General features: G+C 39.6%; 1 pseudogene across 1 annotated transcript in view; it reads right to left on the bottom strand.

Moving 5' to 3' along the window:
• LOC137716774 (uncharacterized) overlaps positions 1-14,032 on the bottom strand; it is a 99,857-nt pseudogene extending 85,825 nt beyond the window's left edge. Inside the window, exons 1-2 of the transcript XR_015965628.1 lie at positions 13,976-14,032; positions 13,591-13,710 (exon numbers count right to left, since the gene is read on the bottom strand). The product of XR_015965628.1 is annotated as an uncharacterized LOC137716774 (transcript). The remainder of the gene's footprint in view (positions 1-13,590; positions 13,711-13,975) is intronic.
• Positions 14,033-14,617: the final 585 nt, after the last annotated feature.

Below are 14,617 nucleotides of genomic sequence, written 5' to 3'. Positions count from 1 at the left end.
ATAGGCCTAGAAAGAACAATCATACGCCAAATGGAGGTGTTCATCGGATTCAACGGACACACCACGACTGTCATCGGCTACATCGCACTTAACGTGAGAACACCGCCAGTTGTCTCAAAGTAGACGTTCATGATCGTAAGCGACCCATCTCTCTACAATCGAATTCTTGGGAAACCTTGGTTGATCAAGCTGGATGCCGTCACTTCAATCAAGTGCTAAAAAATCTGATTCCGTATCCCAGGAGGAGAAGTCAAAGAAATCAAGTTTGACCAGGCTACATCTCGACAATGCAATGTGCAAGTATTGAAGGAATCAAAGAAGAAAACCTTTACCCCTATAGAGGCTACCGAGGTTCAAAAGGATGAAGAATCTACCAAATAGCAATTAGAGCAAGCAGATCAAGAAAATGGTGCCCAAGCAAACGAGATAGGATGGAAGCCTGAAGAGGACACTTAGGACATCATTCTTGATCCCCAGCAGCCGAAAAAGATGGCTAGAATTGGCTCATGTCTAAGCCCAGCCGAGAAGGAAGAACTCACGGTTTTCCTTAGGGAAAATCATGACGTCTTTACATGGTCACCTTCTGACATGCATCGGTATTGACCCTAAGATAGCTTACCACAAGTTGCACGTCAACCCCGCTGCCAAACTGGTGATCTAAAACTGAAGACATTTCACACCCGAGTAACTTCTGGCATTTGCATGTCGACGGCACATCCAATCATAAAGGCTCGGAAAAAAGTGTGGTCTTTGTCATCCCAGACAATTTAATGCTCAAACAGGCGATCACTCTAAACTTCAAAGCATCCAACAATGAAGTAGAGTATGAAACCTTACTAGCAGGCCCTTGAATGGCAAAAGACTTGGCGGTGAAGAAGCTCGCAATTCATTCTGATTCTCAGCTAATCGTCAGCCAGAATACTAGGGAGTACACGGCAAAACATCTGAGGATCGCGCAATACCTAGAGAAGGTACGCAAGAAACTTGAGGCATTTTAGACTTACATTTTCACTCAAGTTCTGGGCAGACAACACCCACGCGGATGCGTTAGCCGACCTAAGCTCTGCCCTCGACCATTAACTCAAATGCTCTATTGCGATGAAGTATCTAGACGAGCCAAGCATAGAGGAGGAGTCGGCAGCCAAGCTGTCGCAGGTTAGTATAACTCCTAATTGGCAAAATTCTATTATAGACCACCTGGTCAATAGCACATTCCCCATGGAAAAGTTAGAATCTAGAAAACTTCAAATAAAGGCAGCACCATACTACATGTGAAACAGCATTCTCGTTCAAATATCCTACACCGGACCTCATCTCCACTGTCTAACGCTTCCCTATGACCTAAAGGTTCTAAGCTCAATCCACAAAGGCGTTCGTGGAAATCACTCCGGAGGTTGATCCTTAGCACAGAAGGCTCTTAATGCAGGCTACTACTAGCTTACCATGCACCAAGATGCTAAATAGTTAGTACAAAAGTGCGACCGCTGCCAATGCTACAAGCCAGTACCAACACTACCTGCCAACAAACTACACCCACAGATGAGTCATTGGTCATTCATGTAGTGAGAAATCGACCTGGTAGAGATAATGATGCCCACTACTGAGGGCAGAGGCATGATGATTGTAGCAACTAATTACTTCACCAAATGAGTAGAAGCAGAGCCCATGGCGACCATGACTCAGACGGACATAGAGCGTTTCGTATGGAGGAACATCATTTATCGATTTGGCATCCCTCAGTCCATCGTCACCGACAATGGCCAGCAATTCGTAGGCAAAGATTTGGCGAAGTTCTTCCAAAAGTATGGCATTAAGCAACACATGTCCACACTGAGATATCCTCAAGGCAATGGACAGGCCGAAGCATCCAACAAGACGATTCTCGAATGCCTCAAGAAATCCCTCATCGACAAGAAGGGAAAATGGCCAGATGAACTCCCCGTATGTTTTGGGCATATCATTCTCCACAAGGTAACCCCCCCAATCATTCATTTCTAATTATATTAATTATCTAATTAAATTATTTATTACCTAATTAATTTATTAATTTGCTAACAATTCATGAATCTCACCCTAAAAATCATCCAAGTGGCTAGTCCCCATCCTCCCAAAGGGGCCAGCCACACCCCTATAAATACCATCTCATTTTCTCCAAAACTCAAGTCCAATTCTCTTGCTAAATTCTCAAAATTCTCCAAACTCTTTTCCCTCAAAATTCTAACTTCGGCCAAAGCCCCCATTTATCGTGGGTTTGTGAGGCTCTTGGCCTTGACCCAAGGTGTTATTTGTTTTGTAGGTGCAATTTTGTCCAAGAACAAGCAGAAAGAAATTTGTATCCACAATGGGTATGTTGTTGTCCACTGCAACAGAGACTTAGGTAGTCCAAGCAGGCCCCAGTCAGTGTACTCATTCTGCCTCGAAGAAAATGGATAAATTAAAGCCAACCCGATGGTGATGAAGGTCATTGAGCCAACGGCGCAAAGTGACAATCTCTTCTCCAGACTCGCATGCAGGCCTCGATTTAGGAGTCATTGTCAAAATAAAGAGAAAAGAATGAAAGAACGATTAAAAGGCAAGAGAGGGCTAAGAATGCAAGAAATTTGGGAGTTTAGAAAGTCAAGATGGTTGAAGAAGATGGCCGAGAAAAGTGAAGTGGAAGTTATTTAACCGGCAAGTAGTTGTTTACGTGTTTTATTTTACGTTCGTTCTTTCTTCATATTTTTGCATGCACGTTAATATGGCTTCGTCACCCTTGGGTGTCGGCCAGCACGTGCCTACCCTAGTGTTTTAAAGGATATCGGGGTTGGGTGTGTCGATTTGTTATCAGAGCATGGTTTGTTCAAAGCATATTTTTTACTGTAGTAGTGTGTCATTCTTGACATCGTTTAGATGTCACAGCTTCCAGATTTGGTGTCTTTCGGTGCAGTTGTGCAAACCTTTTTCTGTCTGAATTGTCAAATTCTATTTGAACAAAAATTTATGTCGGGATTGTGCCTCATCAATGACGAAATGGAATGATGGACGACTTTCAACAATGGACTGATACTTTGCGACATGCATTCCCTATGAATGGTGGGCATAGTCAGATTTACATTGAAGTGACAAAAAATAGAAAAATCTTAGTAAGATAAAGTTTGGATAAGACCAGCTAAAGATCTGAATTGATGATGATACTTTCCAACTTGCGTTCCCTATGAATGGCGGGCAGAGTCATATCTATATGGAGATTGCTCAGAACATCTGAAGTTCATGTGGTGAAAGTGAGTAAACACCAATTGTATGCAAAGTTTAGCAAGTGTTACTTTTGTTGGACCAAATCAATGTCCTCGAGCTTGTTGTTTCCGCTAACAGAATTCGTGTGGACCCTCAGAAGATTTCTTGGTGATTGATTTTCCTAATAAGTAGATGAATGCTCCAGCGATGTTCATGAACCTAACCGACCAGTAATTCCACCCATATTTCAACAGATTCATGATTTTCTTATCGATGACCTTTTTGTCTACTCTTACAATGAGGTCAAGTTCACTAAACATCGACAGTCAGCTTTACACTAAATTCTTCAAACGTTGATTTTATTTATATTAGATACTTTTCTTGGGAGAACTCTATTGTAGCAAATGTTATTCTTATCAATTTCCAAAAGGGTTACGACTATTGAAATTTGAAAATCCTCACTAGGTGTTGTGAAATACAAAATATCTTTGGTCTTGTCAATTTCTATCGGCAATTCTTAACGATTCCTTAGGCATAGCTCTATTTCCTTTTTGTCTAAGATACTGTTCAATTTTGTTTGAGATGTTGAGGGTGAACGAAGATTTTGACAACGGAAGTATTGTATCACTTAATCATTATTCTTACACTTTTCGATGACATTAATAAATTTTGAACTCTACAGCGATATTTTATTGAATGTTTGGCTGCACAATGACATAGCATGACCGAGCAACGCGTGTGCCTCTTGACGATTAAAACTGCATGATGTGAACCATCCTATCTACAACCTTGAGCCAATGGTTACCGTCTTACTTGAAAACCTAATGACACCCTTTCTTTGTAGAAATTTGTGTAGGACGAAGGTTGGGAACGGAACTTTTTGGAGTTTGGATCATCGTCTTACTCATGCTCCCGTCCCTGCTTTTCTTGACGTTGGTGGTGAGTTTTAAAGTCTCTTGTTTTGCATCCTTGTCACGTTTGGGGTTGTTTTCTTATATAGCATGGGAAGGTCATCGCATATGCTCCCGGACATCTCAAACCTCACAGAAAGAATTATCCTATTCATGACCTAGATCTGGTAACAATTTTCCTTTCTTTAAAATCTGGTGACCTTTTTCTTTACAACAAGGAGTGTTACATCCTTACTAACCAAAGAAACTGAAGTGTGTTTTCACACAGATTAAGTTAAGTTTGAGACAGAAAATGTGAATAGAACTCATTGGTGATTTTGATTGCCCTTTAGAGTATCATCAGGCAACTGTAGCTACTGCTCTTAGTTAGAAATCCCATGGACAACTTACCTTTATCCGAGTTATCCATGTCCCACCATTGTTTTCTCTTCGAGGAATTGGCTTTACTTTGGCATCGGATACACGGTGAGTATTATCAGCTCACTTCTAAGTCAAACCTGTATCGATATATTTCGAGTAAAAACCCCAAGAGTTCGATCAGTAATGTGTGAGTTTGAAAGAGCAAATGTCAGATGACATGAGATGGGATTTGAAAGTCCAAGGAGTTGGAACATTATTGATAAGAAACAAATTGTTTCTGCCTAAGGGTAATGAAGTTATGAAAAAGGAAAATTCTTGATGAGGCTCACATTTCAGCGTATGCCACGCATGTTAGCAGTACTAAATTGTACCACTATTCTCGTCCATTTTTATTACGGGTATTGTATGAATGCGATATCGCTCAATATGTGAGGAAATGTCTGTTTTACTAGTAAGTGGAAGCAGAGAGATGGAAGTCATCAGGCTTATCTCAATTTCTTTCTATTCCTGTTTGTAGGTGGGAATAAATTTCCATGGTTGCCTTTTGTTTTTAGGTTGTCGAGGACCCACTAGGGATACGAATGGAAACAGGTGAATGTCACCATAAATTTCATGTACAAACCACCTTGTACACGTGGAGACTATGATGACGTTTCGGTATTTGTTTACTAACTCACTCAGCATATTATCTACCAGTCCGTGAGGACTATACTTTCGACCGCTTGGCGGAATTCTTCATATTCTAGACTTCGTTAGACTAACGTCTCGATTAACATCAATTTCGACCATAATCCCAGATTCACCTCGTGGTAGTGGAAGGCATTCTAGTCTAACTTTGGGTTCGAGTCTATCATACAACACTTCATATCATTTCTAAGGTAAACAAACTGTTCAGGAAGGCCACTCAGATCCGAAAGTTTTAGCTGAGACCATCAGTCATTCAATCACCCACTAACATCCTATTGAACAAACCTTTACCACTGGTGATTGAATATCCCTGAGGTTATCATTGTAACAAGTTGTTATGAATATTGGAATGGGAAAATTTTAAGTTTCTGCCTATAAATTACTTTAGACTACCAATCAAGTTGAATATGTGCTCAACCATCTCGACTTGCCACCACATAATCAAGTTAGGTACTCACAAGTGTTCTTGCATCAAGGTTACACATTCAATCATGTTATCTTGTACTCTAGATTTGATATACTTGTTTTGACCCTTAAATTCTTGAGTGTTCTTTTAGTCTTCTCGGCATAGCCTTTCGTTAAATCCAAGAGAAATTTTCAATGAATCAACTCACTTAGGCTTTGTGAATCACATTGTTTGGTTATAGGGTGTGCATTCACTATTATACCTCATCGTGATGCACGTTTCACTTCCAAGTCTTGTGAAGCCTTCTTAAAAACCATGGGTACTAAGTTGTTGTCCAGTACCATATTTCATTCCCAGACTGTTGGCTAGTCTGAACGAACTATCCAGACCTTGGAGGCATGTTGTGTTCATTCGTTCTGTGGTTTCAACATGATTAGAAATTGCACCAATCTCTATTGAAGTGGTTTATGATGATAGTTATTATTTTCATTTTGGGTATGTCACTATTTGAGACATTGTATGAGAGATTATACAGGAAACACTTGTTAGACATAAGAGTATTGCGAACTGATATTAGAATGATAGAATTTTTGATATGGGAAAATGTGTGCTTCAAATGATGTCGCCTTGGAGTTGAACAAAATGGTAATTTTGAACCCTTGGAAAGTTACTACTTCTTTATCGAGACAACAATGTGTTGTCGATATTGTGAGCTGCAGACTGTAATATCGATGACTTATTCGTTTCGTTGGTTTAGCAAGTGGGCAAGTAGACCCGTCTATGGTAGTAGTTACTGATTAATTATTGTTTGGGCTCGACCCAAAGTCACACACACCTATTTTTGGAGTACATGACGTTACAAATGCTTGGGCGAGACCCGTTTTCATTTTTTATTTTAATTTTCAATGCAAGTATTTTAACTTACATAATTATAGTTATATATTTGTATTTTTGACATTACGAATGTTTGGGTGAGTCATTTCCACTTTCAGTTTTAAATTCAGTACAAGTTTTCGGCTTCTATGTTAATACATATCTATTTTGACGTTATCTTACTATGTGTACATATTTTTTACCTTACGATATTATATATTTTCAACTATATTTTATTCTTTACATATATGATACTACTATTATATTGTTAGGGAAGATAATATGAGCTTGAAGGCATGAAAAAGGAATCACTGCAATCCGATCGCGACGAAATGCCATTCTCTTTTATGAAACCGCTATGACTTGATTTCTTCTTTATATATATTTTCTTCCTATCTTCGAGTTTTTACGTATAGCAAGTTATTTCAAATTTCAAGGACAAAATTTTCTTAACGGGGGTAAATTGTAACGACCAGGTCCCGGATTTTACAAAACACGGAATGTCGAAGGTAATTTTGTAATTTCATGTTTGGGAGATATTTTTATTTTGTTGTCTTTAGTGGACCTTATTTTGTGAGCCACTAAGGGCCCCATGTCCCATTGGTCTCCCGACCCTTTCTCTCTTCCCTCTCTCTGTCACTCTCTTTCCCTCCCTTCACTCTCTCTAAAACTTTGTCTTTTCTCATTTCTCTCATCTCTTTCTCTAACCTCCCCTCTCCTGGAAAGCACACAAACGCAACAATAATAGCAGTAGTTGCACACCACCATTCCTCAACCTCTATGTGAACCCCCACGAACCCAGAAACAACGAGGGGACTCTTCCCCAGTTTTTCAACTAGACCCGTGCGTTTGTAGGCATTTTCTGGCCACTGTTGGTCTTCCAAATAGGTATAATCTTATTCCTCTCATCATAAGCTTCGTTTTGACATATTATGGGTCTGATTTGGCTAAGAAATAAGGAAGTTATAACCTTTTAAAGTTTACCCAGTTTCCAGAGACCTCCGCAACTTTCGAGCTATTTTTCGGCCAAACCATGGTAAGTTAGCAGTCTAGAAAGGTACCATTCTCTTCATCTCATCAAGAAGTATGATTTTTGTTTTTGAATCACTCAATTTCGTTGAGTATTGAAGAAGTTATGGAGCTTCAAATAATACCCAAAAATTGGGCTAAAACCTAGTTTCTGGTGGGTTTCAGGCGAACCGGGTCAACCCGATTCGAACCCAATGGAATATTCCGTTAGGGAATATTCTCAAAAATATTATTGCGTTGACTTTTTGTTGACTTTTATGAAATTTGCCCAGCACCCCTCTTAGGGTAATTCAACACCCTTATTCCAAATCCACGCTCCATTTTCCAAAATTCAATTGTTTTAGTAGGGTTTTTACTTATTTGGTCCTTTATGTGCTTAGGCGCTTTTGTTAGTGGCGACCTCATCCTCTCTAGTTCGAACCGCTCTTCGACAACAGAGTACTGTGAGTGGACCCCTTCCAAAATGCATGAATTAATTACTAGAAATGCATACATGAAAAGTATGATTTTATGACTACATTTTATGAAACGTTTATGAGTAAATCGAATTTACGCTTTATGAAATATCATGCTTTATTGAATTTATGTTTACTGAGATATTTATGAACATGAATTTATGATATGATGTTTGAGCTATTGAGCTCCGATGAGATATATTTTGGAAAGATTATGTTCATGATTTTCTGTGCTTACTTAGTGGTTATTCTGGTTATTCATACTATGTGCCTATGGGCGAATGATATTTATATATGCCTTCAGACGGACGATGTAGGGTCTTCGGGCGAAAGATTTATATATGCCTTAGGAAGAGCAATGTAAGGCTAGGCAGAAGATTTATATATGCCTTTGGGCGGAAGATTTATATATTCCTTTGGGCGGGCGATGTAGGGCCTTCGCGCCGAAGATTTATAAATTCCTTCAGGCGGGCAATGTAAGGCCTTCGGGCGGATATTTATATATGCCTTCGGACAAGTGATGTAGGGCCTTCGAGTGAATGATTTATATATTCCTTTGGGCGGGCGATGTAGGGCCTTCCGGCGGAAGATTTATATATGCCTTCAAGCGAGTGATGTAGTTACACGCCTCAACCCCGATATCCCCAAATATCAGGGTAAGCACGTGTTGGCCAATACTCGAGGGTGACGAAGCCAATTTTTAACATGCACATAAATAAAATACGTAATTAGAAAGAATTATACCAATGCATAATCGTGTTCAGAGCATACAACTAATCAAGAATAATGTGAAAGAATTATTATAAAAAGGTATGAACCAAGGAATTGGTACTACACAAAGGAGGCTCGAGATGCCTAAGCGGAAGTGCCCTGACACCGAGATCACGTGCCTCGACTCTAACTCCTTAAGGGGGCACAAAAACAAAGGGGTGAGTGGACCATAATTTATAACAATAGTAATAATACGAAAACTAGTTTCTTTATGAACATATAACCCCCTGTTTTGAAAACATATATAATACTATATAGCAGGCTGTATGAAAATCTTAGCATGCCATGCAAAACATTGGTAAAACATGTACGTCTAAACCAGTGCTCTAAAATGGTAATAGCCGCTCGAAGGCAAACTCGTAAATCTCATCAAGGATGTACTCTCTAGGGGTATCATAGTCATCCAAAGGCAGTACATGTCCATCACCCGAAGGTGAAGCTGTACGACACTGGGTTCCACCAGTGAAAAAACATGGTAAGCTTTATCACCTAAAGGTGAAGCTGTACAACTTTGGGTTACGCCAGAGAAGAAGTATATAACATCACACATCGACACTAACCCCGAGCTAGTGAAGCTAAGGGTATCATCATAATCGCTCGAAGGCAGTACTTGTCCATCACCCGAAGGTAAAGCTGTACGACATTAGGTTACGCCAATAAAGAAACATGGTAGGCCCCATCACCCAAAGGTGAAGCTGTACAACTCTGGGTTACACCAAAGAAGAAATATATAACATCACACACCGACACTAGCCCTAGGCTAGTGAAGCTAGAGGTATTATCATAATCACCTGAAGGCAGTACCTGTCCATCACCCGAAGATAAAGCTGTACAAGACTAGGTTACGCTAGTGAAGAAACATGGTAGGCCCTATCACCCAAAGGTGAAGCTGTACGACTCTAGGTTACGCCAGAGAAGAAATATATAACATCACACACCGACACTAAGCCCGGGCTAGTGAAGCTGAAGGTATCATCATAATCGCCCAAAGGCAATACATGTCCATCACTCGAAGGTGAAGCTATGCGACACTGGGTTACGCCAGTGAAGAAACATGGTGTATACATAAATATCCTCAACTGTGTCATATGGCTATAGACATCTACATACCCCTGTTCTGTGGATGTGCTATATGATAACCTACTAGATGAGCACCGAAAACATGACTTAAAAATCTCATATCAAACCACCGGAGCTCTAAAGCTCAAACCTCGTGTCATAAATCCATAGTAAGTCATATCCGTAAATCCATGGAATCTCACATTCGTAAACCCGCAAAATAAATCATATTCGAAATCCATAGGAATTCATATACGCAAACCTAATAATTCATAACCTTTAGTAAAACGTCAATTCGATAAATCATAAATACTCGGTAAAGCAATTTAAAGAAATCAAAAATTCTTCGTAAAACATATTATAAAACATGCTCAAATCATGAAATATGAAATGCATGCTAGGCTAATATTTTATAAAAACATGTAAGTTAAGAAGGGGTCCACTCACAGATATTTTGTTACCTGAAAGCCACTCGAACTAGCGATGATGGTGCCACTTCCCACCGACGCACCTAAACACAAATAGGGACCATTTAGTAAAACTCTACTAAAACGTCAGAATTTGGGAAAATGGACAGCAGATTCGGATTCGACATGTTAAAAAACCTAAGGAGGGATCTCGGGTTCCCCCACACACCGTCATAAGGCAGCAGCTCGGAAGGCCACGTGCCACTACATGCACCAAGATTGTCACTGGAAAAGTCGTCGACGCCGTCATAAACGACGACAGAGCACAGTACCTCTAGTAGAGGCACGTGTGCTCTATGCACTGGCAATGACCTCGCCCACGCACAGACCCACGCAATGACTATGGGACTAAGCTTAGATCTGGGTCGAGTCGAATCTAGGTTAAGCCTGGGTTTGATCCGATTTGGATCTGGGTTCTGGGTAGTTGGGCTAGGTTGGTTGGGTTAATGGCTCAAGGGTTTGGGCCAGGTTAATGGGTTACATGGCCTAAAATTTTGGATCGGGTTTAAGGTTGCAGGTCGGGTCGACCTGATTTCAAGCCGTAGATCGGCCGAACTCCACAAAGAAGAAAGCTGGAGCTTCCCGAGCTTCGATCACCCCCAAAACCAAACTAAAACTAATCATTCAATATATTAATTTGAAGCCCAAAGAACAAAGAAGAATATTATACCTATCCCGTGGCCAATCATGGCCGGAAAACGGCCGACGAGTCTCAGGTTCCCTCTTCGGAATATGGGCAAGTCTTTTCTATGTTATAACTGCATTCAAACACACCCAAAAAACTTAAAAGCGTCTTAATCGCAACCCTAGACACGATCTACCAAACTTTAGGAATGTTCAAGCCTCGCCTTCGCCGGAGACGGTGAGAACTCGCTGATAAACTCTGTGTACAATGCAGTGGGAGAGGGAAAGAGAATGAGAAGTATGAGTCGTTCTGGGGTCATGGTGTGGTGGTGGAGTTGCCAGAGTGTGAGCCATGGTGGGTGGTGTTGTCGCCAGTTGTTTGTGTGTGTGTTCAAAGAATGGGAGAGAGTGATAGAGAGAGGTGAAAGAAAGAGAGCTAATGAGAGAGAGAGGGAAGTCACGGGAGAAAAATGAGAAGGAAAGAGTTCCAGAAGATTGAAGACCAATCTATAGGTCCCACGTGGCACACAACCCCAATATAACATGTGTTTCAAATGAAAATTTACCAAAATGCCCTTGTCGTATCAAGATTCGTAAAATCATCGTTATAATTCCGAATTGTGTTCTACTTGCACCCACGCGTTCGTAACAACGAATACTATCAGAATACGCCAAGGAAATGAATCTTACGTGACACTACAAGAGGGAGAGAGTTCCAAAAGATTGGGCACCAATTAGAATACGTTAAGCACACTATATACGATATATGTTTTATAAAGGTTTTATGGCATGCTAGGGTTTTCAGAAAACCTATTACTTATTAGCTATATGAGTTTTCTAAAACTGGGGTTTGGTACTTTGAAGAGTAATTGATTTTCGTATTACTTATATAAACTTGGTCCACTCATGCTTTGTTTTGTGCCCTCTTCAGGACTTAGAATCAAGACATACAATCCCAGCGTCAAGGCACTCTCGCAGTGGTATCTTAGAGTCCTCTCAATGTAGGAACCATTCCTTTGTTCGTAACTTTTCATTGTACAATATTCTTGATTAATTGTACGCTCTAAACATGTTTTCCATATTTTCATATTCATTATAGTTAAGTTTACGTGTTTTATTTTACATTCGTTCTTTCTTCATATTTTTGCATGCATGTTAATATGGCTTCGTCACCCTCGGGTGTCGGCTAGCACGTGCCTACCCTGGTGTTTTTTAGGATATCAGGGTCGGGCAAGTCAGAGGGGGCCCTAGAACACAAAAGCAAATGGGGGATTGGGCTCAAACAAGTTGACGACCCAGGAAGAATTTAAAAAAATAATTATTTTTTGGCAAGGAATAGGCAACAAGCCTATGTGAGAAGTGATGAGCAACAGAAGGCATCTCACTTCCAGCAAAAAGTACTTTTCAAGGGCATGGATATGTAAATAAATGGTGACTCACCATCCTCCGAAGGCGATCACTAAAAGGCAAGGCTTGGATAGTCAGGCTAAGAAGTCTGTAAAAGCAACAAGAGACACCAGAGAAAATGACACTCAACCAATCAATCAAAAGACATCTCACTTTGCTCTCAGACAAGCAAAAAACCAGAAAGCTTTAGTTTGTCCCTACTCTGCTCGTTTAGTCCTAGGTCCACCTTAGAAAGCCATCTTTTGTCAAGTTTTAGAAGTTCTGCTAATTTTCCCTAGCGTTGTAGTATCGAATCCCTTTTGTAAACCTGTTCTACCTTTCATTCTCTAAAGATTGCAACCCTTGTAAAGTACAAAGAGAGGTGGTTGCAAGAAGATGAACCTTGCCTGACAAGGTTATAATCTTGCTCGAGTCTCTTTTGTTTGTGCTTACATAAAGTAGATCTGTTGTTTAATGCATCTTTCTTTGAGTTCTAACCAATTTCAATTGCTTTTCAAAGTTCATTCGTGTTTAATCTAGTTAAACTAATTAACTGTGCTCCTTTAGTGTTAACTGTAATCAAAGAAATAGTTGGAAGGGCCTTAAACTCCTTTTAACTGGACATACAATATTATGAGTAAAAGTCCTTGTTTACAAGGCAAGAAAAAGAACCTTATATAGACTTAATCAATCTGTAACAATCCAGCAAGATCAAGAAGTCTAAAGTAACTATGGCGCAAGTAATCAACCCAATTAATAACCAAAAAAGAACAATTTATTATACAAAAATAACAGTGGCATGCTCAGATCCTTATTAATTTTGATTGTGAGCCTCAAAGCCTAATAAAGGCCCCACAAAGGCACCATTCAAACTAATAGCAAACTCATATTGCAGTACACCAAGCAGCAAACTGTGCCCGACAGGCAAGACCCACGAGAGTTGTGTGAGGGACAGCTCTGACCCGAACACATCCAATGGCTTTGAATGTGCTATGTTTCCTCTTAAATTGCTTGGTGATTGGACACTCCTCCATATATATGTCACAAAGTAACAACACAAACGAATAAGGGAAGAACAATATTTGCTTTTCACCTCAATGGCTTCAAACAAGCATTCATAAGCATCACCCTAATTTATAAACACTGTAATTATGTTTTCAATAAGAAAAAACAAAGTATGAACACAACCAGGTGGTGGGCAGTACAATTTAAAAATTAAAGATGTTAGGGTTGCATATCAGATATATAAAATTCACATGCCACATCGAGGATTTCAACAAAATAAACGGTAAAATTTAAAAGACTTGGTGAAACTAATCAAAAACAAAAGACAAAAGTAAACCACTTACAAAGTAGGAAAACTTGGTTATGTTGAAAGGGCTGAAATGAACAGGAGCTTCTGCCAAAAAGAGCTCCAAATAGTGGAGTAAAAACAGGCCACAATCGAACGAATTTTCCTGTTGCGGTAGCTAATGAGAACACGAACCACTGTCAGAAGTTCTAACATTTTACCATCAGGAAAAACTATTCAACACTTCTTTATCTCAAACCACACAAAAAAAAAATGAGGGAGCGAAAGATAAAGCTTTACAGTGACAAAAATATGACAAATAATCCAAATATAAATCCCAACTCACAATAAAAATGCATGTCATGCCCAAATTATTCTTTGTGCATATTTGTTTGATGTCATGATAAATGAGATGGGCTAGTACTGTAATGTTAATCCAAAACCTGAAGTTGACCATTAGGAAGAAAGTTTAGTCCAACATGATTACAAACGGTGATCATGGACTAGTTGGGCTTGGTTTCAGAATGGTCCATGATCGTCCATTTTATGGATCTCAAAGGTGGGGACAAGTCTAGATTGTCACTTAAATAACTTTAGGGATTATGGGCTAAGTTCATGCTCTTTACCTCAAGCCCAAATGTCTCCTAAAGTGAAATGTACTAGGTAATTACGCTCAAGCACATAAGTGAAAAGAAAAACATCTAAGCAACTCCAATGGATTATAGGTTTTTTATTTTAGTATAACGATGTATTTGTACACTAAGAGGAGAGAAGAGTTCGGTTAAGTCACACATTAAACAACCTAATCTGACATCTAATTCGTCATTTATGAGATTCGAACCTAAAACGTCTCACTTACAAACAAAGAAGAATACTATCAGATCGTAGTAATTAAGTATATCAACATTTGTAGGTTGAACTCGAGTGCCAACATGTGGTCCTTAAGGCTGAAATGTCTTGGGCACATATATTCTCTTCCTACAACAATTAATTGATAAACTTTTCAACGTTCTTAGAACACATGACATAACAACACATGTTATATATAATAAGAGGGACACACACTGAAAAATCTATCCTCAGTC

The sequence above is a fragment of the Pyrus communis genome, chromosome 8, assembly GCF_041283825.1.
Source record: "Pyrus communis isolate YQ-2024b chromosome 8, ASM4128382v1, whole genome shotgun sequence".
NCBI classification, from domain to species: domain Eukaryota; kingdom Viridiplantae; phylum Streptophyta; class Magnoliopsida; order Rosales; family Rosaceae; genus Pyrus; species Pyrus communis.
This window is presented reverse-complemented; position numbering and strand designations above follow the sequence as displayed.